Source organism: Polypterus senegalus, chromosome 10 (assembly GCF_016835505.1).
Source record: "Polypterus senegalus isolate Bchr_013 chromosome 10, ASM1683550v1, whole genome shotgun sequence".
Lineage (NCBI taxonomy): Eukaryota > Metazoa > Chordata > Cladistia > Polypteriformes > Polypteridae > Polypterus > Polypterus senegalus.
The window spans coordinates 171,511,067-171,535,825 of NC_053163.1; the positions used below are offsets into that span (position 1 = coordinate 171,511,067).

A 24,759-nucleotide genomic window follows, 5' to 3' on the forward strand; every position below is an offset into this window, starting at 1 on the left:
CATACAAAGGACGGCGCCATTTCTAGAACATAGAGTCCTCGGTATCCACACACAGACCACTTGGTAGTCTCACCAACATCTCTTCCAGCAGCAACCCGCGCTGTCTCCCATTCAAGTACTGGATGGGTCCAAAAATGCTTAGTTTCCAAGAGGATGACCTGTTCTGAAGTGCAGGTGGGCAGAAAGAAGGACTTTATAGACTGCTGTAAACATACAGATAGAAGAATGGAGAGGTTAGGCTTAGGGCTGTGAAGTTGGAGTCATGGAGACAGAAGTAAATATTGGGGTAATGGAGTCAGAGTCAGTAAAAAATATACCAACTCCTATTAAATGTAAATTGTAATATAAGCCGTTAAATTTTCCAATTTCACTTGCACTTTTTCGATTGAGGGGGTGAAACTGTGCCACAGTGCTAGCGCTGCTGCCTTATAGTAAGGAGACTAAAGTTGGTGTCCCAGGTCCTCCCTGTGTCTACAAAGACATGCAGGTTAGGTAGATTAGCAATACTAAATCAACCCGTGTGTGTGTGTGTGCCCTGTGATGGACTGGCACCCTGTCCAGGGTTTTCTCCTGCCTTGTGCTTTATGTTGGCTGGGATAGGCCCCAGCAACACCCCCGTGACCCTGTTCTAGACAAAACTGGTTAGAAAGTGACTGACAAATACAAATTTAGCTTTTTTTCCGAATAGCCTTTTGGTAAAAATATAGCTTCTATTTTTTTTTTTATTTTGTTAAGTATTATTTAATAAATAATATAAAAAAGCAACAGTGGCATTGCTACAGCCATTAAAGTCTGACAGGTTAGGGCAGTGGTCGCCAAGTCTGGTCCTGGAAGACCACCGTGGCTGCAGGTTTTCATTCCAACTCTTTTCTTAATAAGTGACCTGTTTTGTGACAATTTAATTGACTTGCTCTTGAAGATTCAGATCCCTTAATTGTTTCTTTTTCCTTAATTAGCAGCCAAACAATAATGAGATACAAAATGCGCCAAAACAACTGGCATCCATCACACAGTATCTGAAAATAAAGAAAGGTGAAGGTCTCAGGAATGTCGATCTGCTCAGGTCCAAAAAACGTTTTATGAGTGCTAGAAATAAGAAAATCAACAGTTTCGGAAATATCTGCTACTGCACAATGAGAGCAGCAACAAGCAACGGAATTAAAGAATGGGTTTAATTAACAACAAGAATTGGCAACTAATTAAGCAACTGGTTGGAGTGAAATTCGTTGGTGTTTGAGGCCCTGACTTAGTTGTTCTTCTGTTGGCTCCCTCACTTTACATTTCATTTCTGTTTGGGTGCCATTTAAATAAAGAAATGAAGCAATTCAGAGGAACAAATCTTAAAAGAGAAGTTAATTAGAATGAATTTACAAGAAGTTAATTAGCAGCACAAACAGGGCACACATTAAAAAAAAGGGTTAAGAGTGAAAACCTGCGGCCATGGTGGTCCTCCAGGACTGGAGTTGGAGACCCCTGGGTTAAGCTGCTAAAAAAAGTAGCCTGATGATTCATAACAGCAGTGAGGAAAAGTCTTGTTTCTTATATATTGTGTGCTTTCAAATCAACACAGTAAATATATTAACCTAATTACAAATAGAGAAGTCGGAAACATAAATTGAGAAGTTGCAGTCAGAAGTCCCATAAATCGAAGGGTCAGGTTTTATATACCAAATCTATAGACCTGGGTAGGGTGGCCACCTTTAAAAACAAACAAATGTACCGCTGTATCATCCTTATATATAATGTGATACTATCCGTATGTTTGGTGTTCGCGTCAATACCCCGTATGTTTGGTGTTCACATCAATACCTCGACTCAATACAAGTTAGAACCATGCAATGGGACTCTGCCTCTGTAGTTAGAACATAACGTGGCAAACGCGGGCGCAGTATTTCATGATTGGCTAAGAATGTTTGAATGCTTCAGTGATGCCACTGGATGGCCGAGTAAGTCGGTGTTGGTTCGAGCAGATAAGAGTAAGTTTGGTTGGTTTTTGGAACGTTGGTTTGGTGGGGCGTACTTTCCAGGACTAACATAGTCGACTGACTTAAACCCTTCGACAGCTCCAGAACCGTAAGTAATTTAGAACGTATCGCCATTTGCTTGGTACGTTGAAATCTATCTTTGGGCAGTTCGGTTTGGCATCCGTCCTTGTGACATCTATTGGCAAACTGAGTAGTGACGGCTGGGTATTAACAACGGTCATTGTTTAAATTTTAGCCGATCTCAGATCTAAAATGACCGCGCCAACATAATTATTACTCCGACTCTGATTAGAGTCATAAATATGGTTTGTTTTGAAAGTTTGTTTGCCGGAAAAAAATCAAATGAGGTGCGCCAAAGAGCTGAGTTCACGTCTCGCAGCCCCGTTTAAACAGGAAGTTCTTCGTTACTTCGGCCGAAAAGGTCTGTTTTAAGCACAAATCAGTGCCATGATAACAAAATCATTTCAAGGACTTAAAAAAACAAATAATTCTTTGCAGAGAAAGAATGGATTTCACAAACGTAGAATTTTTAGCCCGATTCCATCGGGCTCCCAGTCGCTAGTATATATAGTAAGTCTATATAAATCAATGGAAAGGTTTGGTAGCCGTCTGGTGGAAAAAAAAAATATGGACTGATGGATTGAGAGATTGTGTATCAGTCTCCACAAACTAAACGACTCTCCTGGGAGAAAGGATGGCAGCAGTCGCTTAAGACCGACAGTAACAGATAGACGGACAGATTGTGTGTCAGTCTCTATAAACTGACAGAATAAAAGGATCAATAGCTTTTGCAACCTAAAGGAAGACCAACAGATGAATGGATGGACAAACCACATAATGATCTCTTCAGACACACAGCTACCCATAAAGACGGGCTGACCGATTGATTGATTGACAAAGTAGCCTATAAAGACACACAGGAAAACTTTCAACTAAAAAGCAATCACAAAGGGTGAAAGATTAACCAGTTGTATCGTTGAATTCTTTGACTTGACAGAATTCTATATGTGGTTTAAAACTCTATAAAGCAATTTAGAAAAACTGACAGCTGTTAAAGCAGGACTTACAAATCAAATACATACAGACAGGATGTCAGGCAATGCATAGACCTCTAAAAATATAAGGAGTTATGAATTGACATCCTGTGCGGTCACCTGTGGAAGCAGAGATTTACAGGAAGAAAGGCCAGCTAAGTGGTGTAGAAACCTCTAGAGCTGTTCAGAGAGAGACAGAGAGACTGACAGACCTCAACGAGAGACCAAACGTGAGGCTGCACAGCGACCCTCATGGTCCTGTTGAAGAATTGGCATCCTGTAACGGAAGGCCCTGAAGAGAGTAGCACAGACGAATGGCCAGCTGAGGGGCAGGGGCTTTCAACACAGACAAAATGTACAAGCCTGCATAACCCAGAATCTAAAAGACTGGAGGTATTGAAGTCTCCATAGACACGCCAACCACTGAACAGACTCATCAATGACAAACAATTGAGCAGACACCGAGGAAGTCTATGACGGAGAAACAGATGGGCTTGTTCCTTCACCTGCATTAACAGAAATCTCACATAAACAGACAAATTGACAACTGTGTAGGATGAGGACTCTAAAGAAAGTATATGGGGGGTTGAGACAGGAATACAGAAATCACTAACGCCGGGCAGAGGATACAGAAAGACAGACTGACACTTGAGCAGGCGGATTAGAAGTCTCTAAAGACAGAATGACAGTACAGTCTAAAAAGATAATTGAAGAGACTATAGTGAAATCACTACAGACAGACAGACAATGGAACAAACTATAGAAAAAAATCACTACAGACAGAGAGACAGACAAATTGACAACTGTAAAGGATGATGTCTCTAAAGAAAGTATATGGAGAAAAAACAGGAATACAGAAATCTCTGGGCAGCACGGTGGCGCAGTGGTAGTGCTGCTGCCTCGCAGTAAGGAGACCTGGGCCCTGCCTGCGTGGAGTCTGCATGTTCTCCCCGTGTCTGCGTGGGTTTCCTCCCACAGTCCAAAGACATGCAGGTTAAGTGCATTGGCGATCCTAAATTGTCCCTAGTGTGTGTGCTTGGTGTGCCCTGCGATGGGTTGTTGCCCGGCCCAGGATTTGTTTCCTGCCTTGCGCTCTGTGTTGGCTGGGATTGGCTCCAGCAGACGCCCGTGTCCCTGTAGTTAGGATATAGTGGGTTTGAAAATGACTGACTGACGGACAGAAATCTCTAAAGACAGACAGAGGATACAGAATGACACACTGACACTTGAGCAGGATGAACAGAAGTCTCTAAAGACAGACTGACAGACAATTAACAGTACAGTCTCAAAAGACAGACAGATAACTGAATAGACTATAGAGAAATTGCTACAGACAGAGAGACAATGGAACAAACTTTAGGGAAAAAAAAATCACTAAAGACAGACAAAAGGACTGCAGAGAAATCACTAAAGACAGACAGAGGGACGGACTACACAGAAATCACGAAAGACAAAGAGACAGACAATGGAATGGACTATTGAGAAATCACAAAAAAAAAGACAGACAGATGATTAATTGAACAGAATATACAGAAATCAACTGATCAGGCTACATAAGAAAGACAGTATGGCTGACATGCAGACTGACATTTAAACAAGTTGTAAGGAAGTCTCTAAACACAGTCTGAAAGGCTGACATAGCAATATGCTACATACAGAAACTTCAAAACACAGACGTGCAGATTTATTACTGAATCGGTTCCCTAAATGTTGACAAATGAGCAAAATGTATAGAGGTCTCTAAAGCCAACCAGCCAGCCAACCAGATAGGATGGCCAACACATCAACATGCTATACAGAAATCCTTGAACACAGATTTTCAAATGAACGGGCTCTTCAGATAAGACACAGACAAAATGACAGCTGGTGGGACTGTTGTTAAGTGTTGAAAGATTAATAAAAAGGTTACAGAAGCAGAGAAAAACTCAAGTAAAAGAAACCCTGCTTGACAGACATGCTTGACCACTGGACAGACTGATCCAGATGTCTTTAAAAGGTAGGCGAGAGGATGCACAGATATCCCCTTAAAATGACAACGATTAGGGAGACTGAAAGCTGGCTACGCAGCAGTACGTAGAAACTGACAGCATGACAGGCACATTGTATTGCTGCCTGCCGGATGAAGGGGCAAAGCGGATGGCTTCCTGTGCACGCAGATGGACCGATGGAATTTTGACTTTCCGCGCGATCAGAACAAGTTTTTAAAAGTTCCAAAAAAATAAAGAACAGAACTCGAATTGCCTCAAGTAATCAACCCTGGAAAGAAAAAAAACCCAAACTGATCTGACAGAACTCGATGAGAACTCGACGGTGAAACCCCGAAACAGACAGCAACTCACTTGCTCGCTTCTCTCTTAACAGTCCAAGCGCCGCTGAGAAAATCCGATTTCCGCCGGGAAAAGAGGGGATGGGAAGCTGCTCTAAAAACAAGAGGGGTAGGGGAGGATATAAAAAAATAGTTTACAAAAAAAAAAATTGCAACATTCTGAGGCGCCGCGAAACGTATGGTTATGTAAAGTAGGTTACCGCCTACCGTGCTCCTGAGAGGGTAGCCGGATAGAAGGATGGAGGATCAGTCGCTCTACTCCACAGGCTGCTGCTGCTGCTGCTGCTCCCACTACTACCGCCGCCACTCCCAGCGCTCCCTCCCGGAATCCGGAAACACGAGTCCTAAAGCCGGAAGTCGATGGCGATTGCGATTCGAGATGGACAGGGAAGGGAAGGAGGAGGGCGGGCCGGAGAATCAGTGCCGAATCCTTCAAGTAGCCCTCCGCCGCCTCCCCGTCTGCGGCCCCTGCACTGCATCGCCCCGCCTTGCCCTACCTTTTCCCGATCGTCGCAAGTCGTGTTCGTGAAGCAGTGTGTTTCCAATTTAGTCACGCCTTTTATTTATTTTTAAAGGAGCTTACATTGGAACGGAGGCTTTGGCTGTTTGATAGTTTTCTATCCAGTATCAAAACGTAATAATATATAAAAAAAGATTAATTAAATCTTTGGCTTGTTTTATTAGATGGCCTCCTGCTTTGCATTATTTTCGCCGATCGTGGCTGGGTTTTAATTAAACGCGTTCTTCGGTGGACATGATTGTTTGTGTAATGAGAAGTGAAACCAAAAGACGAACCTTTATTGGCTTAATTAAAAAATGACAATATGCAGGCTTTTGACGCAACGCAAGCCTTTCTTCAGGCAGGATGTAATCGATTTCCTTGTGTGATTAATTCCTGCAGAGGCAGTTGATATGCCATGCTGTGTAGATGCCAACGTATAACCGTGGCCTTCTTTTATGGGCAATGCTACTAACTTCTTGTTTTTATAGTTCTGCATATATTTTCTGCCCAGTGATATGTGGCGATTCAATGCTTCTATCCGATTTACTTGTTAAGTGTATTTTTATTTATTTACTTATCGATTGATTGATTGGCAGTATTATCTGATTGAATGATTCGCTGTATTATCTGCTCTGTGAGCCTGTATCCTTGTTTTTTTATGTTTCTGCTGCTATATGTATCTGAACTTCACCATGGGATTAATAAAGTTTATCTGATTTTAACACACACCATACAGAGCCACCTAGACACATCATCAGTGATGTAAGCTGGAGTAATCAGGTGTTTTTGGGGACATCAAGCCAGGGGTGATTAGTCCCCAACTTGTGTCTAGGTAGCTGATGTGGTCCACAGATCGTTCTTTTTGATCCACGGCTACCTTGATTTTTTCTTATTGGCATCCATGATGTACCTGCTGGCTCTCTTACTGTGCAGTCCCCTGATCCACAGCTCCTTGAGAGCCCAGCAGAGCGACTGGAATCAAACTGGCGGCACTCCTTCCACTTAACCGGCCAATACTCTGATTGCCTGACTTTGGGAAGGTCATGTGGGGCATGGGCATCTCCTGCTGCATCTCACCAGGTACTGGACCTGTGCATTGCATAACTTGCTTTCCGGTCAAGCATTTCATTACGTAGATGCATTTCCTCATGGGGAAATTTGGATTTTTAAAGAACCTCAATAAATAGATAAATAATATATACAGCAGAATGAGTCAAAAGATAGAAAGCTTCTGACTTAACAGTCACAGTGGAGTATTGCACAGGCACATTGCCATTGGTATAAAGGAGCCCCCAGTTGCCTTTCTTGACACACTTCTGCTGTATAATTTGTTGGCTAGAAGTCCTCAGCATGTCAGAGAGATGATGTGCAGAGTTGTTTATAATGTCACATAGTTTTGTCTTCATTCCTCCAAGGGGGTCAGAGTGTGTCCCATAACTGAGCCTGCCCTTTTAATTAGGTTGTTGATTTAGTGGGCCATTCTTGAAGAGATGTTCCACTCACGCATACCATAGCATAGAAGAACATGTACCTTTAATGTTATAGAAGATGTAAAGAATGTCACCATTCACATTAACTCTTTTAGGGCTAATTATTGATTTTTCCCTTGTAACAATTTCGTCTTAATCCGGGCCTACCCATAATGACAAAGCGAAAACAGTGTTTTAGAAATTGTTGCATGATTATTAAAAATAAAAATCGGACATATCACATGGACACAAGTATTCAGACCCTTTACTCAGTGGTTTGTTGAAGCCCCCTTGGCCATGATTATGGCCTGGAATCTTCTTGGGTTTGACGCAACAAGCTTCACGCATCTGGATTTGGAGATTTTCTGCCATTCTTCTCTTTCAAGGTGAATAGACGGTGTTGGTGGACAGTGATGTTCAAGTCTGGGAATCATGGTTTTACCACACCAGAGACTCTTGTTTCTCACAGTCTGAGAGTCCTTTAGGTGCCTTTTTGCAAGCTCCCAACAGGCTCCCATGTGTCTTTTACTGTGGACAAGCTTCCCTATAGGAAAATTTTACTTCTCAAAGGTTGATCTTTGATGGCTAATGAGACTTCTCAGAGATTCTCAATTACGTTTCATTTAAGAATCAACTTTGTCACAGTCATTAGATAGATACAGTAGATAGATACTTTATAAATCCAAAGGGGAAATTCACATACTCCAGCAGCAGCATACTAATAAAAACAATATTAAAGAGTGTGAGGCAGGTATAACAGACAATAACTTTGTATAATATTAACGTTTACACCCCCGAGTGGAAATGAAGAGTCGCATAGTGTGGGGTCTCCTCAGTCTGTCAGTGGAGCAGGACAGTGACAGCAGTCTGTCACTGAAGCTGCTCCTCTGTCTGGAGATGATCCTGTTCAGTGGATGCAGTGGATTCTCCATGATTGACAGGAGTCTGCTCAGCGCCCGTCACTCTACCACGGATGTCAAACTGTCCAGCTCCGTGCCTACAATAGAGCCTGCCTTCCTCACCAGTTTGTCCACGTGTGAGGTGTCCCACTTCTTTATGCTACCTCCCCAGCACACCACCGTGTAGAAGAGGGCGCTCGCCACAACCGTCTGATAGAACATCTGCAGCATCTTATTGCAGATCTTGAAGGATGCCAGCCCTCTAAGGAAGTATAGTCGACTCTGTCGTCTCTTGCACAGAGCATCAGTATTGGCAGTCCAGTCCAATAACCAGGTATTTATAGTTCTGCACCCTCTGCACACAGTCACCTCTGATGATCACAGGGTCCGGGAGGGGCCTGGGCCTCCTGAAATCCACCACCTGCTCTTTGGTTTTGCTGGTGTTCAGTTCTAGGTGGTTTAAGTCGCACCATTTAACAAAGAGAAGCAGCTTTTGACAAAAAGTAGACTTGAGATACAACAGAGGCAAAAGGAGCCCCAATTGTTAATTTGGTTTGAAAAGCATGGAATATTTGGGTGAAATCTCTTTCTAGACTTCATATTATTTATTACCGAACTGATGCCTTTATCCAAGGTGTTTTCAATGTCTGAAATGTGATTGGTCATATTTGTTTTGGTAATTGGTGAACAGGCAGATGAAGTGACTTGTTTATGGTCACACATTGGTGTTAACAGTGGGATCTGAACATACAATTGCTGGGTTTGAAACCCAAAGTCATAACCACTATGCCGCACTGCTTGTCTTATTTTTAGAATGAGCATGAGGTAATTGGTGAACAGCAACATAATTAATAATTAATAATATTATTCAGAAGCAAGGATTACAGCTTTGTAATCCTAGTAAAGTGTTTTATTACTACCGTTCATACATTTCACCTTGTATTACTGAGCACATTGTTAGGATATAGTGGGCTGGAAAATGGAGGGATGATACAAATACTTAAAAAAAATGATATCAAGACATTACTTGGAAGATCTGACCCCATTATATGACTTAGCTGAGATCTCTGCTGAAACCCAAGAGGATACCCTTTTGTGAAGATCAAGGTATTTTTTTCTCAGGGGAAAAATATTAGAGAAGGAGGTAACAAAAGACTATGTCTACATTTCATTTCTTTCTGATCTCACTGTTGTGGAGGAGAACCCAAAAAGATATTAAGGAGATCTCTTTTCGGATTTTTCATTCCTATGTGTTTGTGACTTTTGACCACATCCTGGGAGATGGTTCCTGTCCAAACTTGACGCTGCCTGGTCGAGACCACCCTGCTATTTCCTGGTGCTTCAAGCTGCTGATAGCCTGGTTGACTGCTTGTTTTACCCTCTATGAACTTGGGTTCTTGGCTTTCTGTATGTAAGATAGCATAAATTGTCACTACAACCCATTGAATTTAAAATCCTGTAATAAAATACTTTAAACATAATTGTATTTTTGCAATAAATAATCATGTTTTCCTAATCTAGTTTTATTACTAAGCCCAGACACCACAAATCAATCTAATCAAAATAATGAAGTTATTATACACCCAGTGATGTGGTTTTCATATTTTACAGCCTGATAAGGATATGTCACACATATACTGTATGTTAAATTGTTTCTAAAATTTATACTGTACAAAAGAAAACAAACGACGCTGTAAAAGAAAAAGGGGAAGCAGATCAAATGTACTTCAGTCATATCCTGTAGCCTAGCTACTCAACTCAAGCCATGAAGAGATGATTTTTGTTCCAACCAAAATCTGCTTTTAAACTTTTTTCTTACCTTACCATACCACTTATCTTAAGTGGAGTCACAGGGATGCTGGAGCCTTTCCCAGCAAGCATTGGGCACAAGGCAGTTACAATCCCTGGACAATTGCAGAGCAAATACCATCACTAGGGCCAATTTAGCGTCACCAATCCACCTAACCTGCATCTCTTTGGACTGTGGGAAGAAACCAGAGCAACCTGGCCCTGGGGAGAATATACTGTCACACGTGTGTGCATAGGAGCCGGTTTAAGGACTTTGGTGATGGTAATTGTCCACCAATCCAGGGGTTGGCACTGTGTGATAACTGCCTCTCTTTTTCCCCCTTCTACAAAAAAAAAAAAATGGGAGATTCATAGCTCTCCTCATCCTACAATGTCATTTCTGGGGGGCCACCCACTTGGACCCACCTCTTCCTGCCCGCATACATAATATACTGGAGGAACAGCCATCTTTGTCACTCACCAAAGAGGACTCGCTCTGCATTTTAACATGCATTTTGTTTTATATTTATTAGGACATTAAAACAGAACAAGCTAGAAGAGAACAGACCATTCAGCCCAACAAAGCTCGCCAGACCCATCCACTTATTTCTTCCAAAAAAACATCAAGTCGAGTTTTGAAAGTCCCTAACGTCTTACTGTCTACCGCCCTACTCGGTCGCTTATTCCAAGTGTCTATCATTCTTTGTGTAAAGAAAGACTTCCTAATGTTTGTGTGAAATTTACCCTTCACAAGTTTCTAACTGTGTCCCCGTGTTCTTGATGAACTTATTTTAAAGTCATCGTCTCGATCCACTGGACTAAATCCCTTCATAATTTTAAACACTTCAGTCATGTCACCTCCTTTTGCCTAAACTGTAAAAGCATAGCTCTTTTAATCTTTCCTCATAACTCATCCCCTGTAGTCCTGGAATCAGCCTATTCTTTCTTCTCTGGAACTTCTGTAGTGCTGCTAAGTCCTTTTTGTAGCCTGGAGACCCAAACTTCCACCGAGTACTCCAGATGAGGCCTCACCAGGGCATTATAAAGCTTCAGCAGAACCTCCTGTGATCTGTACTCCACATATCAAGGCGCTATATAACCTGACATTCTGTTAGCCTTCTTAATGGCTTCTCAACACTGTCTGGAAATCGATAGCTTAAAGTTTATTATGACTCTGAAATCCTCCTCATAAGGTGGACTCTCGATTTTCTGACCATCCATGGTGTATTCAAACCTCACATTTTAACTTCCTATGTGTAATTCTTTACTGACATTAAATTTCATCTGCCACAAATCTGCCCAAGCCTGTATGCTATCCAAGTCCTTCTGTGATGATATAACAGATTCAAAATTATCTGCCAGTCCACATATCTTGGTATCATCTGCCAACTTAACCAGCTTGTTACTTATATTCATATCTAAATCATTTATATATACAGGTGCTGGTCAAAAAATTAGAATATCTTGACAAAGTTGATTTATTTCAGTAATTCCATTCAAAAAGTGAAACTTGTATATTAGACTTATTCATTACACACAGACTGATGTATTTCAAATGTTTATTTCTTTTAATTTTGATGATTATAACTGACAAATAATGAAAGATCCAAATTCAGTATCTCGGAAAATTTGAATATTGTGAAAAGGTTCAATATTGAAGACACCTGGTGCCACACTCTAATAAGCTAATTAACTCAAAAGCCTTTAAATGGTCTCTCAGTCGAGTTCTGCAGGCTACACAATCATGGGGAAGACTGCTGACTTGACAGTTGTCCAAAAGACGATCACTGACACCTGACACAAGGAGGGCAAGACACAAAAGGTCATTGCTAAAGAGGCTGGCTGTTCACAGAGCTCTGTGTCCAAGCACATTAATAGAGAGGCGAAGGGAAGGAAAAGATGTGGTAGAAAAAAAGTGTACAAGCAATAGGGATAACCGCTGGAACCCTGGAGAGGATTGTGAAACAAAACTGTGGCGGAGATTCACAAAGAGTGGACTGCAGCTGGAGTCAGTGCTTCAAGAACCACCACACACAGACGTATGCAAGACATGGGTTTCAGCTGTCGCATTCCTTGTGTCAAGCCACTCTTGAACAAGAGACAGGGTCAGAAGCGTCTCGACTGGGTTAAAGACAAACAGGACTGGACTGCGGCTGAGTGGTCCAAAGTTATGTTCTCTGATGAAAGTAAATTTTGCATTTCCTTTGGAAACCAAGGTCCCAGAGTCTGGAGGAAGAGAGGAGAGGCACAGAATCCACGTTGCTTGAGGTCCAGTGTAAAGTTTTCATAGTCAGTGATGGTTTGGGGTGCCATGTCATCTGCTAGTGTTGGTCCATTGTGTTTTTTGAGGTCCAAGGTCAACGCAGCCGTCTACCAGGAAGTTTTAGAGCACTTCATGCTTCCTGCTGCTGACGAAGTTTATGGAGATGCAGATTTCATTTTTCAACAGGACCTGGCACCTGCACACAGTGCCAAAGCTACCAGTACCTGGTTTAAGGACCATGGTATCCCTGTTCTTGATTGGCCAGCAAACTCGCCTGACCTTAACCCCATAGAAAATCTATGAGGTATTGTGAAGAGGAAGATGTAATACGCCAGACCCAACAATTCAGAAGAGCTGAAGGCCACTTTCAGAACAACATGGGCTCTCATAACACCTGAGCAGTGCCACAGACTGATCAACTACATGCCCGCCACATTGCTGCAGTAATCCAGGCCAAAGGAGCCCCAATTAAATATTGAGTGCTGTACATGCTCATACTTTTCATGTTCATACCTTTCAGTTGGCCAACATTTCTAAAAATCCTTTTTTTGCATTGATCTTAATTGATATTCGAATTTTCCGAGATACTGAATTTAGATAGATAGATAGATAGATAGATAGATAGATAGATAGATAGATAGATAGATAGATAGATAGATAGATAGATAGATACTTTATTAATCCCAAGGGGAAATTCACAACTTTCATTAGTTGTCAGTTATAATCATCAAAATTAAAAGAAAGAAACCTTTGAAATACATCAGTCTGTGTGTAATGAATGAATCTAATATACAAGTTTCACTTTTTGAATGGAATTACTGAAATAAATCATCTTTGTCATGATATTCTAATTTTATAACCAGCACCTGTATATTAAAAATAGCAGCAGCCCTAACACTGACCCAGGCTGGTCACCCCTCTTAAAAGCGGCCAATTCTGACTCATTTAATTATGTAGAGGTTTGCCACAAGATGACCCCAACACCCCGACTTTGTCTTGTCTTGTTCTTACAACGCATGGGAGGACCCGGGATGCAAATCTTCCTTCCTTACTGTGCTACCATTGAACCAGTTAACATCTTATCTTACTTAAGCATATGTTTATGGGCTTCATTAGACCTTAATTGTATTGTTAGAGAATAGCACAATACCCTTGCTTACCCTTGATAGGAAAATATTCCCGCCTTGCATCCAATGCTTGCTTCAGATGGGCTCCGGCTTACTCACGACCCTACTCAGCATAAACTAATCGATGGATGGATGGACGGATAGATAGATGGATGGATGGATGGATTATTATACTAACAAAGGTTCCCCAAATTTTCCTAGAGAAATGACAAAAGTTGCCAATCCCCCACACCCCGAAAATTTACAAGTCAGATAATTTTTTCCATGGATATTCATATATTATTAATGAAGATCAGGGACTAAATGCTAGCAGCCCTGCTTGCTAGGCTTGCCCATTTCTGCTTTTCAAAAGATGAGTGCACAGTGTCTCCTTTATTGCTGAGAGGGACACATTACCAGTGATGAATAATAAATGATAATGCTTTACGTTTGACAAAATGATATTGTATCTTTTGTGATAAAATGATTGGGTGGCAATGGGAACCCCCCCAAGGGGCATAATATACAACGTGGGAAAGTGAAAAGTGTTAATGCTGGAGTGGTAGGGTGTGTGATGACTTGAAGGCTTGTTTTGTATTTTAAAGTGACCCAGAGTGGTGCTGAAGAGCTTTGGCTTATGGTGAAGGGAGTGTTGCAAATGTGTGTCAGATGTCTAAGCTGACAATGTGCTGTAGTTAGACTTTAGTCTTTGAAATTAAGTGTTCGGCTGGCACCAAAACCAAAAACTCGTCCCAGCCATGAAACATGTTGGAGTCGATTGCTTGATTTGGAGCTGATTTGGCTGACTCAGCTTGCAGTCATTAATGACACAATGGTGGATTGTATAGAAAAAGAGCAGAAGTCCATCATTTGAAGCTTGAAGGAATACTCCAACAAAAAAAAATGTCTTTTTATATGCTATTTACCTTGTGTTCTTTATAGTGATGGCTGAGAAAAAAAATTGAATGTCATATTTTCATAGACAATAACGATATCCAATTTCGTCACTATAGGGTTGGCATCAGGGCCGGATTTAGACTTGATAAGGCCCTAAGCTATTTGAGACATGGGGCCCTTTATAAGTCCAGATATTCTATGTAAGTGCCAAATATGATTTGTTTTAGGGGCCCCCAAGAAGGCGGGGGCCCTAAGCTATAGCTTGTGTAGCTTATACGTAAATCCTGCACTGGTTGGCATCACCCAGTGGGTACACCAAGGCCAGATTAAGACCTCCCCCCACCACAGGTTGGTGACCTGATGAGGATACGGCGGCAGCCCCTTTTCATAAGGGTTAAGGTACCTGAAATTATATAGGCACAAATATTTATATATTTGCAGCTGGAGATCCACAAAGGGAGAAAATGAATCACGTATCATAAAGTAGTTTTTATTCCTGAGCTTTCAAACCGTGCCAGGGGCCTTCATCAGAGGATAATGATAAGACTTACAAGAATCAAAAGGCAATATATAGAAAAAAATACGTTTGGGGGGGGGGCAAGTCAGTGTGATTGGGGGCTATTGGTTGTAAAGTTAAGTTCTTAAGTTTGTATATGCTGGATTTATGTCCAAGTGTCTGTTGATGGCGTTCTCATTTGATAGCCAAGATTCAGTCAGCTCTCTGGCACTTTTAGTACTGGCCTTAAGAAGAACATAGTCATAATAAATAAAACTTTACAACGCCCCATCCTGATCACACACTGACTTACTAATAAATCTTTACATTTATATAATGCTTTTATCATTAGTCAAAGAGCTCTCCACGTAAGGAGGACCCAGGATAAAGATCTAATCTGACTCCAGATCAGGCGGAGATGGGCAGCGTGTATGAAGGGACAAAGTGACAATCATTTCGGAGTGCCTCAGGCCGCTGAACACGAGAGGCGAGCAGAAACTGCGCTAACGGTCTTTTTTAGGACCACCCATCAGCAATCGAGTTTAAGAGGCGCCCACCCTCCCAGTGGGTCGCTTCAATCCCATATGAAATTTTATCACATATCTAGATGTTAAAACATATTTGTATTAAAAAAAACAACGGATATAAAAATCGCACCCATTGCAGTAAACATGATGCAGGAACACGATAAGACCGCCACTTTCAACAGTGAAAGCTCATCAGGCATATTCATTATTATTAAAATTATTATTAACAGTAGTAGTATTTGACTTTATGTTTTGAAATATTAATTCTTACACGGATGGATATCTCTAATTTAAAATATATGTCATTTGTTCACAGTACAACGCGAAGGGCCTTCTCCATTGATAACAAAACAACGAACGCAACTAACAATAAATTAAACATCAGTGGAAAAACAGCACCATCTAGTGTCATGAAAAATAAGGGAACTACATTAAACTAGTTCAGTGGTTCTTAATCTGTGGAGCGAAGTAACAAAAAGGGGGCGCGAAGATGTGAAAAAAAGAAAACAAGGATCGAAAATATGAAAAATACATCTATTGAAACCAAAACAAATTAAAACTACAGTCTGATACTAGAAAAATAAATATAGAGTTAGATAAATGTCGATAAAAGTTAAGTAGGTATAATAAAATATGCATCTATGATATATCATTAATTAAACAAGAACAAATTGGTATTAGTGGGCTCCTTTCAAAAAAACGTTAGGGGGGCGCGATTAAAACTGTTATGAAAACTAGAGTCGCAAATACTTAAAGGTTGACGAACGCTGCACTAGTTAGTGAATCGCCGGTTGAAGGAACGTTGAGGATCATCTATTAAATGCCAAAAAAGCAGCCGACAATTCACATGAAGACTCCCGAGAGGATGATGAATTCAGAGCTTCTCTCGTAACAATTCCGATCAATTTTTTAGTTCAGTTATATAAACCACGGCCGCGCATAATCACAACTTTGAGCAAGCGCAGGCGCTACAAGATTCCAAAGGCAACCAAACGGAAAAGTGACAAAGTCATACTAAGGAATATATTTATTTGAATACTGTATTTATTGATTTGATGGTTTATTAAATATTCGAAATATCATTACAAGCACATACAATGAAAGACACCAATCAATTTAATATACAGTATTTGTTTAATTATTTAAGTTATATTTATATTACCTTTGCATCACATATGGATACAGATTCGTCAGGTGACGCTTTCAGTTTACATATCTCAAGTAAACTCAGCAACATTGGTTGTAGAAGTAAAATAGAGTTCCTTGAAAGTAACGACAAATTCACTTAAACAGCAAAAATAGATTACTCGTGGAACTTTCTTTTGGCGCTCCGCTGGCTCGACTTCAGGACGAGCAGTTGCAAGCGAACTACAAGCAGTCATTCCCCTAAAGGGCTCTCGAAAACGAACTGCGGAACTACCGACAGACAGGAAATTGCGTAACGCGCTGCCCATTCCTTCCCGGCAAAGTTCCAAGCTGATTTACGGCGGTTTCTTTCTAAAATCACTGCGCCAGCCGGGAATCGAACCCAGGTCGCAAGAATGGGAATCTTGCATGATACCACTACACCACTGGCGCCTTCCGTGACCCTCGCCACTGCTTTGATCTATTCTGCAGGTGTCTTACGGTTGGCGTTTTTAAGAGGTATGGCTTTATCTTGCCACGAGCTTCGTGCAGTATAAGGACAACTCGCCCGAACAGGGACTTGAACCCTGGACCCTCAGATTAAAAGTCTGATGCTCTACCGACTGAGCTATCCGGGCTCTGGAGCAGCGATGTGGTGTGATCGTGTAGGAACCGGTTCACCGGAAACAATGAATTTTTTGTCCATGCACCTGTGGAATATCGGCTCTCCTTTCTTACCGCAACAGCCGACCGGAAAAACCAACAAACACTCCACGAGGAATGTCGCAGGTCCCATTGGGCTGGAGGATCCAGTCACGTGCATCTCATCGAGGCGAAATTCCAGCTTTAATCAAGACCCACCGTCGCGGCCCTCATTGGACTTTGTTGCCTTTCTCACGGTACAGCTTTTTGCCCCTAACAGGATCTAGGCTTCACCGTCATTTCTGCTAAAGGCAAGAGCCACACGCCCGAACAGGGACTTGAACCCTGGACCCTCAGATTAAAAGTCTGATGCTCTACCGACTGAGCTATCCGGGCTCTTACTCCACGTAGCCTAACGGAGTGGTCTTCAATGCACTGTTACGGTGGCGGTTCCAGCACAACGGGCCTACTTTCTTTTGGCGCTCCGCTGGCTCGACTTCAGGACGAGCAGTTGCAAGCGAACTACAAGCAGTCATTCCCCTAAAGGGCTCTCGAAAACGAACTGCGGAACTACCGACAGACAGGAAATTGCGTAACGCGCTGCCCATTCCTTCCCGGCAAAGTTCCAAGCTGATTTACGGCGGTTTCTTTCTAAAATCACTGCGCCAGCCGAATCGAACCCAGGTCGCAAGAATGGGAATCTTGCATGATACCACTACACCACTGGCGCCTTCCGTGACCCTCGCCACTGCTTTGATCTATTCTGCAGGTGTCTTACGGTTGGCGTTTTTAAGAGGTATGGCTTTATCTTGCCACGAGCTTCGTGCAGTATAAGGACAACTCGCCCGAACAGGGACTTGAACCCTGGACCCTCAGATTAAAAGTCTGATGCTCTACCGACTGAGCTATCCGGGCTCTGGAGCAGCGATGTGGTGTGATCGTGTAGGAACCGGTTCACCGGAAACAATGAATTTTTTGTCCATGCACCTGTGGAATATCGGCTCTCCTTTCTTACCGCAACAGCCGACCGGAAAAACCAACAAACACTCCACGAGGAATGTCGCAGGTCCCATTGGGCTGGAGGATCCAGTCACGTGCATCTCATCGAGGCGAAATTCCAGCTTTAATCAAGACCCACCGTCGCGCCCTCATTGGACTTTGTTGCCTTTCTCACGGTACAGCTTTTGCCCCTAACAGGATCTAGGCTTCACCGTCATTTCTGCTAAAGGCAAGAGCCACACGCCCGAACAGGGACTTGAACCCTGGACCCTCAGATTAAAAGTCTGATGCTCTACCGACTGAGCTATCCGGGCTCTTACTCCACGTAGCCTAACGGAGTGGTCTTCAATGCACTGTTACGGTGGCGGTTCCAGCACAACGGGCCTACTTTCTTTTGGCGCTCCGCTGGCTCGACTTCAGGACGAGCAGTTGCAAGCGAACTACAAGCAGTCATTCCCTAAAGGGCTCTCGAAACGAACTGCGGAACTACCGACAGACAGGAAATTGCGTAACGCGCTGCCCATTCCTTCCGGCAAAGTTCCAAGCTGATTTACGGCGGTTTCTTTCTAAAATCACGCGCCAGCCGAATCGAACCCAGGTCGCAAGAATGGGAATCTTGCATGATACCACTACACCACTGGCGCTTCCGTGACCCTCGCCACTGCTTTGATCTATTCTGCAGGTGTCTTACGGTTGGCGTTTTTAAGAGGTATGGCTTTATCTTGCCACGAGCTTCGTGCAGTATAAGGACAACTCGCCCGAACAGGGACTTGAACCCTGGACCCTCAGATTAAAAGTCTGATGCTCTACCGACTGAGCTATCCGGGCTCTGGAGCAGCGATGTGGTGTGATCGTGTAGGAACCGGTTCACCGGAAACAATGAATTTTTTGTCCATGCACCTGTGGAATATCGGCTCTCCTTTCTTACCGCAACAGCCGACGGAAAAACCAACAAACACTCCACGAGGAATGTCGCAGGTCCCATTGGGCTGGAGGATCCAGTCACGTGCATCTCATCGAGGCGAAATTCCAGCTTTAATCAAGACCCACCGTCGCGGCCCTCATTGGACTTTGTTGCCTTTCTCACGGTACAGCTTTTTGCCCCTAACAGGATCTAGGCTTCACCGTCATTTCTGCTAAAGGCAAGAGCCACACGCCCGAACAGGGACTTGAACCCTGGACCCTCAGATTAAAAGTCTGATGCTCTACCGACTGAGCTATCCGGGCTCTTACTCCACGTAGCCTAACGGAGTGGTCTTCAATGCACTGTTACGGTGGCGGTTCCAGCACAACGGGCCTACTTTCTTTGTGCGCTCCGCTGGCTCGACTTCAGGACGAGCAGTTGCAAGCGAACTACAAGCAGTCATTCCCCTAAAGGGCTCTCGAAAACGAACTGCGGAACTACCGACAGACAGGAAATTGTAAGCGCTGCCCATTCCTTCCCGGCAAAGTTCCAAGCTGATTTACGGCGGTTTCTTTCTAAAATCACTGCGCCAGCCGGGAATCGAACCCAGGTCGCAAGAATGGGAATCTTGCATGATACCACTACACCACTGGCGCTTCCGTGACCCTCGCCACTGCTTTGATCTATTCTGCAGGTGTCTTACGGTTGGCGTTTTTAAGAGGTATGGCTTTATCTTGCCACGAGCTTCGTGCAGTATAAGGACAACTCGCCCGAACAGGGACTTGAACCCTGGACCCTCAGATTAAAAGTCTGATGCTCTACCGACTGAGCTATCCGGGCTCTGGAGCAGCGATGTGGTGTGATCGTGTAGGAACCGGTTCACCGGAAACAATGAATTTTTTGTCCATGCACCTGTGGAATATCGGCTCTCCTTTCTTACCGCAACAGCCGACCGGAAAAACCAACAAACACTCCACGAGGAATGTCGCAGGTCCCATTGGGCTGGAGGATCCAGTCACGTGCATCTCATCGAGGCGAAATTCCAGCTTTAATCAAGACCCACCGTCGCGGCCCTCATTGGACTTTGTTGCCTTTCTCACGGTACAGCTTTTTGCCCCTAACAGGATCTAGGCTTCACCGTCATTTCTGCTAAAGGCAAGAGCCACACGCCCGAACAGGGACTTGAACCCTGGACCCTCAGATTAAAAGTCTGATGCTCTACCGACTGAGCTATCCGGGCTCTTACTCCACGTAGCCTAACGGAGTGGTCTTCAATGCACTGTTACGGTGGCGGTTCCAGCACAACGGGCCTACTTTCTTTGGCGCTCCGCTGGCTCGACTTCAGGACGAGCAGTTGCAAGCGAACTACAAGCAGTCATTCCCCTAAAGGGCTCTCGAAAACGAACTGCGGAACTACCGACAGACAGGAAATTGCGTAACGCGCTGCCCATTCCTTCCCGGCAAAGTTCCAAGCTGATTTACGGCGGTTTCTTTCTAAAATCACTGCGCCAGCCGGGAATCGAACCCAGGTCGCAAGAATGGGAATCTTGCATGATACCACTACACCACTGGCGCTTCCGTGACCCTCGCCACTGCTTTGATCTATTCTGCAGGTGTCTTACGGTTGGCGTTTTTAAGAGGTATGGCTTTATCTTGCCACGAGCCGTGCAGTATAAGGACAACTCGCCCGAACAGGGACTTGAACCCTGGACCCTCAGATTAAAAGTCTGATGCTCTACCGACTGAGCTATCCGGGCTCTGGAGCAGCGATGTGGTGTGATCGTGTAGGAACCGGTTCACCGGAAACAATGAATTTTTTGTCCATGCACCTGTGGAATATCGGCTCTCCTTTCTTACCGCAACAGCCGACCGGAAAAACCAACAAACACTCCACGAGGAATGTCGCAGGTCCCATTGGGCTGGAGGATCCAGTCACGTGCATCTCATCGAGGCGAAATTCCAGCTTTAATCAAGACCCACCGTCGCGGCCCTCATTGGACTTTGTTGCCTTTCTCACGGTACAGCTTTTTGCCCCTAACAGGATCTAGGCTTCACCGTCATTTCTGCTAAAGGCAAGAGCCACACGCCCGAACAGGGACTTGAACCCTGGACCCTCAGATTAAAAGTCTGATGCTCTACCGACTGAGCTATCCGGGCTCTTACTCCACGTAGCCTAACGGAGTGGTCTTCAATGCACTGTTACGGTGGCGGTTCCAGCACAACGGGCCTACTTTCTTTTGGCGCTCCGCTGGCTCGACTTCAGGACGAGCAGTTGCAAGCGAACTACAAGCAGTCATTCCCCTAAAGGGCTCTCGAAAACGAACTGCGGAACTACCGACAGACAGGAAATTGCGTAACGCGCTGCCCATTCCTTCCGGCAAAGTTCCAAGCTGATTTACGGCGGTTTCTTTCTAAAATCACTGCGCCAGCCGGGAATCGAACCCAGGTCGCAAGAATGGGAATCTTGCATGATACCACTACACCACTGGCGCCTTCCGTGACCCTCGCCACTGCTTTGATCTATTCTGCAGGTGTCTTACGGTTGGCGTTTTTAAGAGGTATGGCTTTATCTTGCCACGAGCTTCGTGCAGTATAAGGACAACTCGCCCGAACAGGGACTTGAACCCTGGACCCTCAGATTAAAAGTCTGATGCTCTACCGACTGAGCTATCCGGGCTCTGGAGCAGCGATGTGGTGTGATCGTGTAGGAACCGGTTCACCGGAAACAATGAATTTTTTGTCCATGCACCTGTGGAATATCGGCTCTCCTTTCTTACCGCAACAGCCGACGGAAAACCAACAAACACTCCACGAGGAATGTCGCAGGTCCCATTGGGCTGGAGGATCCAGTCACGTGCATCTCATCGAGGCGAAATTCCAGCTTTAATCAAGACCCACCGTCGCGGCCCTCATTGGACTTTGTTGCCTTTCTCACGGTACAGCTTTTTGCCCCTAACAGGATCTAGGCTTCACCGTCATTTCTGCTAAAGGCAAGAGCCACACGCCCGAACAGGGACTTGAACCCTGGACCCTCAGATTAAAAGTCTGATGCTCTACCGACTGAGCTATCCGGGCTCTTACTCCACGTAGCCTAACGGAGTGGTCTTCAATGCACTGTTACGGTGGCGGTTCCAGCACAACGGGCCTACTTTCTTTTGCGCTCCGCTGGCTCGACTTCAGGACGAGCAGTTGCAAGCGAACTACAAGCAGTCATTCCCTAAAGGGCTCTCAAAACGAACTGCGGAACTACCGACAGACAGGAAATTGCGTAACGCGCTGCCCATTCCTTCCCGGCAAAGTTCCAAGCTGATTTACGGCGGTTTCTTTCTAAAATCACCGCGCCAGCCGAATCGAACCCAGGTCGCAAGAATGGGAATCTTGCATGATACCACTACACCACTGGCGCCTTCCGTGACCCTCGCCACTGCTTTGATCTATTCTGCAGGTGTCTTACGGTTGGCGTTTTTAAGAGGTATGGCTTTATCTTGCCACGAGCTTCGTGCAGTATAAGGACAACTCGCCCGAACAGGGACTTGAACCCTGGACCCTCAGATTAAAAGTCTGATGCTCTACCGACTGAGCTATCCGGGCTCTGGAGCAGCGATGTGGTGTGATCGTGTAGGAACCGGTTCACCGGAAACAATGAATTTTTTGTCCATGCACCTGTGGAATATCGGCTCTCCTTTCTTACCGCAACAGCCGACCGGAAAAACCAACAAACACTCCACGAGGAATGTCGCAGGTCCCATTGGGCTGGAGGATCCAGTCACGTGCATCTCATCGAGGCGAAATTCCAGCTTTAATCAAGACCCACCGTCGCGGCCCTCATTGGACTTTGTTGCCTTTCTCACGGTACAGCTTTTTGCCCCTAACAGGATCTAGGCTTCACCGTCATTTCTGCTAAAGGCAAGAGCCACACGCCCGAACAGGGACTTGAACCCTGGACCCTCAGATTAAAAGTCTGATGCTCTACCGACTGAGCTATCCGGGCTCTTACTCCACGTAGCCTAACGGAGTGGTCTTCAATGCACTGTTACGGTGGCGGTTCCAGCACAACGGGCCTACTTTCTTTTGGCGCTCCGCTGGCTCGACTTCAGGACGAGCAGTTGCAAGCGAACTACAAGCAGTCATTCCCCTAAAGGGCTCTCGAAAACGAACTGCGGAACTACCGACAGACAGGAAATTGCGTAACGCGCTGCCCATTCCTTCCCGGCAAAGTTCCAAGCTGATTTACGGCGGTTTCTTTCTAAAATCACTGCGCCAGCCGGGAATCGAACCCAGGTCGCAAGAATGGGAATCTTGCATGATACCACTACACCACTGGCGCCTTCCGTGACCCTCGCCACTGCTTTGATCTATTCTGCAGGTGTCTTACGGTTGGCGTTTTTAAGAGGTATGGCTTTATCTTGCCACGAGCCGTGCAGTATAAGGACAACTCGCCCGAACAGGGACTTGAACCCTGGACCCTCAGATTAAAAGTCTGATGCTCTACCGACTGAGCTATCCGGGCTCTGGAGCAGCGATGTGGTGTGATCGTGTAGGAACCGGTTCACCGGAAACAATGAATTTTTTGTCCATGCACCTGTGGAATATCGGCTCTCCTTTCTTACCGCAACAGCCGACCGGAAAAACCAACAAACACTCCACGAGGAATGTCGCAGGTCCCATTGGGCTGGAGGATCCAGTCACGTGCATCTCATCGAGGCGAAATTCCAGCTTTAATCAAGACCCACCGTCGCGGCCCTCATTGGACTTTGTTGCCTTTCTCACGGTACAGCTTTTTGCCCCTAACAGGATCTAGGCTTCACCGTCATTTCTGCTAAAGGCAAGAGCCACACGCCCGAACAGGGACTTGAACCCTGGACCCTCAGATTAAAAGTCTGATGCTCTACCGACTGAGCTATCCGGGCTCTTACTCCACGTAGCCTAACGGAGTGGTCTTCAATGCACTGTTACGGTGGCGGTTCCAGCACAACGGGCCTACTTTCTTTGGCGCTCCGCTGGCTCGACTTCAGGACGAGCAGTTGCAAGCGAACTACAAGCAGTCATTCCCCTAAAGGGCTCTCGAAAACGAACTGCGGAACTACCGACAGACAGGAAATTGCGTAGCGCGCTGCCCATTCCTTCCGGCAAAGTTCCAAGCTGATTTACGGCGGTTTCTTTCTAAAACCACTGCGCCAGCCGAATCGAACCCAGGTCGCAAGAATGGGAATCTTGCATGATACCACTACACCACTGGCGCCTTCCGTGACCCTCGCCACTGCTTTGATCTATTCTGCAGGTGTCTTACGGTTGGCGTTTTTAAGAGGTATGGCTTTATCTTGCCACGAGCTTCGTGCAGTATAAGGACAACTCGCCCGAACAGGGACTTGAACCCTGGACCCTCAGCCCAAAGTGGTAAAGGCAAAACCCCCCCGAAAAACTGCCCCGGGGGTTTCTTTCCCCCCCCGAGTCCTAAAAAGGGGTTTTCTTTAACCCTTAAAACCCCTTTTTCCATCCCTTAAAAGGGTTCCCTTTTCCGGGGAAAACCCCCCCGGAAACCCAGGAAAATTTGGGGGGCCCCCCGATTAAAGGTTTAAATTTTTTAAACCCGGGCCCTGGGAAAAAAAAGGGGGTTTTGAAATTTTCCCCCAAATTTTTCCCCCTTTTTAAAACCCCGGGAAAAAAACTTTAAATTTTTTTTTGGGGGACCCCCCACGGGCAAACCCCCCCAATTTCATGCCTTTGGTGGGTTGACGGGGCCATTGGGTTTTGGTCACGAAATGAAAAAAGCCCTTTAAAAAACCCGAACCCCGGG

The 24,759-nt window shown here is 44.7% G+C and overlaps 1 protein-coding gene and 21 non-coding genes across 24 annotated transcripts in view; all 22 read right to left on the bottom strand.

Annotated features, from left to right (window-relative positions):
- LOC120538078 (coronin-1B-like) overlaps positions 1-5,897 on the bottom strand; it is a 39,310-nt gene extending 33,413 nt beyond the window's left edge. Inside the window, exons 1-2 of one of the 3 annotated variants that reach the window (XM_039767497.1) lie at positions 5,553-5,897; positions 5,359-5,434 (exon numbers count right to left, since the gene is read on the bottom strand). The gene's annotated coding sequence lies outside the window, so the exon portion shown is untranslated. Of the gene's footprint in view, positions 1-5,358; positions 5,440-5,545 lie in introns of all 3 variants that reach the window. The other 2 variants (XM_039767494.1, XM_039767496.1) reach the window with 2 other exon arrangements.
- A 10,902-nt stretch (positions 5,898-16,799) lies between these two features.
- Positions 16,800-16,870, bottom strand: trnag-ccc. Its single transcript has one exon. It is a non-coding gene; the product is annotated as a tRNA-Gly (tRNA).
- Positions 16,871-16,982: 112 nt separating this feature from the next.
- trnak-uuu lies at positions 16,983-17,055 on the bottom strand. Its single transcript has one exon. It is a non-coding gene; the product is annotated as a tRNA-Lys (tRNA).
- Positions 17,056-17,382: 327 nt separating this feature from the next.
- Positions 17,383-17,455, bottom strand: trnak-uuu. Its single transcript has one exon. It is a non-coding gene; the product is annotated as a tRNA-Lys (tRNA).
- A 446-nt stretch (positions 17,456-17,901) lies between these two features.
- Positions 17,902-17,974, bottom strand: trnak-uuu. The gene has a single exon. It is a non-coding gene; the product is annotated as a tRNA-Lys (tRNA).
- Positions 17,975-18,299: 325 nt separating this feature from the next.
- trnak-uuu lies at positions 18,300-18,372 on the bottom strand. Its single transcript has one exon. It is a non-coding gene; the product is annotated as a tRNA-Lys (tRNA).
- A 441-nt stretch (positions 18,373-18,813) lies between these two features.
- trnak-uuu lies at positions 18,814-18,886 on the bottom strand. The gene has a single exon. It is a non-coding gene; the product is annotated as a tRNA-Lys (tRNA).
- Positions 18,887-19,212: 326 nt separating this feature from the next.
- Positions 19,213-19,285, bottom strand: trnak-uuu. The gene has a single exon. It is a non-coding gene; the product is annotated as a tRNA-Lys (tRNA).
- Positions 19,286-19,547: 262 nt separating this feature from the next.
- Positions 19,548-19,618, bottom strand: trnag-ccc. Its single transcript has one exon. It is a non-coding gene; the product is annotated as a tRNA-Gly (tRNA).
- Positions 19,619-19,729: 111 nt separating this feature from the next.
- Positions 19,730-19,802, bottom strand: trnak-uuu. Its single transcript has one exon. It is a non-coding gene; the product is annotated as a tRNA-Lys (tRNA).
- A 327-nt stretch (positions 19,803-20,129) lies between these two features.
- trnak-uuu lies at positions 20,130-20,202 on the bottom strand. Its single transcript has one exon. It is a non-coding gene; the product is annotated as a tRNA-Lys (tRNA).
- Positions 20,203-20,466: 264 nt separating this feature from the next.
- On the bottom strand, positions 20,467-20,537 carry trnag-ccc. Its single transcript has one exon. It is a non-coding gene; the product is annotated as a tRNA-Gly (tRNA).
- A 109-nt stretch (positions 20,538-20,646) lies between these two features.
- Positions 20,647-20,719, bottom strand: trnak-uuu. Its single transcript has one exon. It is a non-coding gene; the product is annotated as a tRNA-Lys (tRNA).
- A 327-nt stretch (positions 20,720-21,046) lies between these two features.
- Positions 21,047-21,119, bottom strand: trnak-uuu. Its single transcript has one exon. It is a non-coding gene; the product is annotated as a tRNA-Lys (tRNA).
- A 264-nt stretch (positions 21,120-21,383) lies between these two features.
- On the bottom strand, positions 21,384-21,454 carry trnag-ccc. Its single transcript has one exon. It is a non-coding gene; the product is annotated as a tRNA-Gly (tRNA).
- A 112-nt stretch (positions 21,455-21,566) lies between these two features.
- trnak-uuu lies at positions 21,567-21,639 on the bottom strand. The gene has a single exon. It is a non-coding gene; the product is annotated as a tRNA-Lys (tRNA).
- A 325-nt stretch (positions 21,640-21,964) lies between these two features.
- Positions 21,965-22,037, bottom strand: trnak-uuu. The gene has a single exon. It is a non-coding gene; the product is annotated as a tRNA-Lys (tRNA).
- Positions 22,038-22,480: 443 nt separating this feature from the next.
- On the bottom strand, positions 22,481-22,553 carry trnak-uuu. The gene has a single exon. It is a non-coding gene; the product is annotated as a tRNA-Lys (tRNA).
- Positions 22,554-22,880: 327 nt separating this feature from the next.
- On the bottom strand, positions 22,881-22,953 carry trnak-uuu. The gene has a single exon. It is a non-coding gene; the product is annotated as a tRNA-Lys (tRNA).
- Positions 22,954-23,218: 265 nt separating this feature from the next.
- Positions 23,219-23,289, bottom strand: trnag-ccc. Its single transcript has one exon. It is a non-coding gene; the product is annotated as a tRNA-Gly (tRNA).
- Positions 23,290-23,399: 110 nt separating this feature from the next.
- On the bottom strand, positions 23,400-23,472 carry trnak-uuu. Its single transcript has one exon. It is a non-coding gene; the product is annotated as a tRNA-Lys (tRNA).
- A 327-nt stretch (positions 23,473-23,799) lies between these two features.
- On the bottom strand, positions 23,800-23,872 carry trnak-uuu. The gene has a single exon. It is a non-coding gene; the product is annotated as a tRNA-Lys (tRNA).
- Between the last annotated feature and the right edge of the window lie 887 nt (positions 23,873-24,759).